Raw genomic sequence first — 3,729 nt, 5'->3', positions numbered from 1 at the left:
ATACATATATTTTTAAATCACCCCTAAATTTAGAAAATTGCAACTTGCATAACATCTTAGGAGTAATTTATTAGTAAATTCAAATTTTTTTAAACAATAACAACAGGAATTGTCATTTTCAACCTCCAGATTTTCTAGCCCAACCAGGTGAATTTTTTTTCCAGGCTTTCAAACCTCGATCAAATTACACTACCACCACCCCTTTTCTAGTAATCTACTTGATTTAGCTCTGCTAGGCTAAGCACATTATTAATTGGTTTTACTTTTATTTATCATACTACTGCCTGAAATATATAGTAGAGTGTATAATTGAATTTGGGGGTTTACTGTAATTAAAAAAGTCAAAAGAGCAATAAACATAAGCATTAGTAAAGAATTGCCTCTGAAAGCCAGTATAAATCAGCAAGATTAAATGATTTTATATCATGTTTAAGTTTCTTAATTTTAATTTATGATTATGAAGTTGTTTTCTTTCTTTGTCAACTAGAATTTCCTGTCTGTGCTTGAGCTTTAGAGGTGATCATGAGGGATTTAACACACTGTTTTTGTGGAATCTACAGTTTCAGATTGAATGGATCTGTGTCTTTTCCTTCCTTCCTTCCTTCCTTTTTTCTTTCTTTTTTTCTTTCTTTCTTTCAAGCATCCTGTCTGTTTTTAAAATTAGTCACATCACAGAGAGCACTTTGACAGCGGATGGAGTGCTTCTGTGAGTCTGCTCTCCAACTGAGGACAACCCTGAATGCTAGGAAATAGTGGTTCATGGTCTAGGTCCATGGGCACTTACCTGAGTAACTCTGCCACACTTTCTGGCCTTTTTTTGCCTTGGTTTTCAGGGATTGCAGAAGCCATTAACACCATTACTGTGCCTTCTTTGCCTCTAAGCAGCCATTTCTCCTTCTCCCTTCAAATATAAACAGCATAGACTCTTCTAGAGGAACATAAAGCAACAAGACCATAAATAAACAGAAAGCATTATTTTTGTAATGAATGAGCATAGGCCAATGGGAATATAGTTTCCCACTCCTCACACGCTCACCTCCTCAAACACTGCAAAATGAATTCTCAGTTTCAACACACTGAAATCCAGGATCTGCTCTCTAAATAGTAGTTCCTGATGCACTGGAAGCTTGTGGCTCAAGGGCCAGCCATGTGCTTCAATAACACAGCCACAGGAACCTGGATCCTATTTTCTGGAGGCCACCATGTGCCAAGATCTGAGCCAGATGCCTAAACTCTACCTTTCTTATTCACAAGCTGTACAGGTAGATGGCTGCTGTTTCTGTTTTACAATTAATGATCTTGAAGAGATTAGGCCATTTGCTCTTAAAGACGCAGAAAGGACCGTTTGGTCGCAAAGCCCGCTCCCTGTCTTCCGCTCCATCGCCTTTTGTTCATTTGCTATGGATAAAGAAAATCGGGAACTGCGCCTTCAAAGGATCAAAAGAGCCGGCTCACCTGTGGATGTAGTTTATAGCTCTTGAAGCCTCCGGCTGTGCTCTCTCCCCTCCGTCCCGAGTGGCTGTTGGAAAGCTCACAGTACTACTTCTGTCTCCCCAAGCACGACCTGCATCCGCTTGCTACATTTATCCACCCTCAAATTTCCCTTGCACATGCTCGGGGCACGGTGTTGAAGGGCTCTCAATTGCTCCGGGAACTGACTCCATTTTGCTTTCAGCGCTGTCACCTGTTTCCCATCAGCTCTTTCGCCAGCTTCACTAACAGGCAAGAGTGCGGTACCTGGGTAATGGAAAGTCTGTGGCCAAGAAAATAGAATCACGTCCGCCGTCGTTGTGCCCTTCCTATCATATTTTCATCTCTCCTGTTTGTGTGATGTGCTGGGAGATGAAGAGAAAAATCTGCCCTACGACAAGACTGTTTTATTCACCGGAGCATTCCAGGCCTTTCCATTAATGCCTGAGGTTAGTAACCCAAGATGACTGGTCCTTCTAGGCTGGCAATGCTCGCTGAAATAATTAAGAGGAAGAGCAGGCCCACTTCTGGGCCAAGTTGTAGGCCAAGTTTCTGGAGAACAATGCCAAAATCCAAAAGCACTACATAAGAGCAAGTCAGTGAAACAAAAGCACAAAGTTAGGCTTCCCGAAAACGAGATGAGAAAACGGTCCTGTCTTCACAGTAAGGATGGATATTGCGAATTAAGCTAAATGGAGAGTAGAGGGAAATGTTAGAGGAACGAGTTAAAAACAAACAAACAAAAAACAGTGTCAAGACATTAAGACTAAGTGCGTGTATTTTAGGTGGTTTAAAAAGTGGGAGCAAATAATTTTAAATTTTTAGCATGCATAATTAATACGTCAATGGAAATTTACAGCAAAAAGAAAACTATAAAAAGAATAAGAAACTCGGTGGTCTCTCGCAATCTCTGAGGTGCTTACATATTACCCAAAATTCCCTTTTCTTTCTCTCTCCTCTAGCCCAGCAAGATGCCCGAAGGAAAGAAGGCGAAGGGGAAGAAGGTGGCCCCGGCCCCCGCAATCATGAAGAAACAGGAGGCCAAAAAGGTGGTCAATCCTTTGTTTGAGAAAAGGCCCAAGAACTTTGGCATTGGGCAGGGTATCCAGTCCAAAAGAGACCTCACACGCTTCGTTAAATGGCCCCGCTACATTAGGCTGCCGCGGCAAAGGGCCACCCTCTATAAGCAGCTCAAAGTACATCCATTAACCGGTTCACCCAGGCCCTGGACCGGCAAACAGCCATCCAGCTGCTTCTGCTTGCCCATAAGTACAGGCCAGAGACAAAGGAGGAGAGGAAGAAGAGGCTGCTGGCCTGTGCTGAGAAGAAAGCAACTGGCAAAGGAGATGTCCCAACTAAGAGACCACTGTCCTCCAAGCAGGGGTCAATACAGTCACCACCTTGGTGGAGAGCAAGAAGGCTCAGCTGGTGGTGACTGCCCATGATGTTGACCCCATTGAGCCGGTGGGTTTCCTACCTGTCCTGTGTTGAAAGGTGGGGCTCCCCTCTGCATCATCAAAGGAAAGGCCAGGCTGAGGCTGCTGGTCCACAGGAAGACTTGAACCACACAGGTTAACACGGAAGACAAGGGTGCCCTGGCTACATTGGTGGAAGCTACTAGGAGCAGTTACAACGACAGATAGGTTGAGATCTGCAGCCACCAGAGAGGCAACGTCCTGGGTCCTAAATCTGTGGCTGACATTGCCAAGCTGGAAAAGGCAAAGGCTAAAGAACTCGCCACTAAACTGGGTTCAGTGTACACTGCTAACTTTTCTCTGAATAAATATTATTACAAAAGTAAAAAAAAAGAAACTTGGTGGTCAAAGACATTCAGTGTGTGCAAAGCAGTAGACACCATACCTACCACTATATTTTTAGAAAGGACTGAAGAGCATTATCAGACCTATAACCCCAGCATTTCGGAAGTGGAGGCAAGAGCTCCGAAAGCTCCAGCTCATCCTTAGTGACATATCAAGTATCAAGTTACCCTTAGCCACATGAGACCCTGTCTCAAAAAAGAAAATTAAAAACAGTGGGAAAAAAATAGAAAAAAAAGTATCCCTTCTTGTTACAAATAAAAGTAACTCTCCAATTTTTAAACCATATATTATTACATTGTCAGGAAAGTCAGATTCATATTTTCAAAAGATACCCCTCGATGGGAACTAGAAGCAAAAGAGACTTTCAAACATTGCTAATGGCACTTTGGACTGGCACAAATCTTTTACAAAGAAAGTTTTGGACCCATCACAAAATGTG

At 42.8% G+C, this 3,729-nt stretch overlaps 1 pseudogene; it reads left to right on the top strand.

Annotated features, from left to right (window-relative positions):
* The first annotated feature begins 2,441 nt into the window (after positions 1-2,441).
* LOC110562502 (large ribosomal subunit protein eL8-like) lies at positions 2,442-3,434 on the top strand (annotated as a pseudogene).
* The last annotated feature ends 295 nt before the right edge of the window (positions 3,435-3,729 follow it).

Source organism: Meriones unguiculatus, chromosome 2 (genome assembly GCF_030254825.1).
Source record: "Meriones unguiculatus strain TT.TT164.6M chromosome 2, Bangor_MerUng_6.1, whole genome shotgun sequence".
Classification (NCBI taxonomy): Eukaryota; Metazoa; Chordata; class Mammalia; order Rodentia; family Muridae; genus Meriones; species Meriones unguiculatus.
Note: the sequence above shows the minus strand (reverse complement) of the source record. Positions and strands in the feature narration are given on the sequence as shown.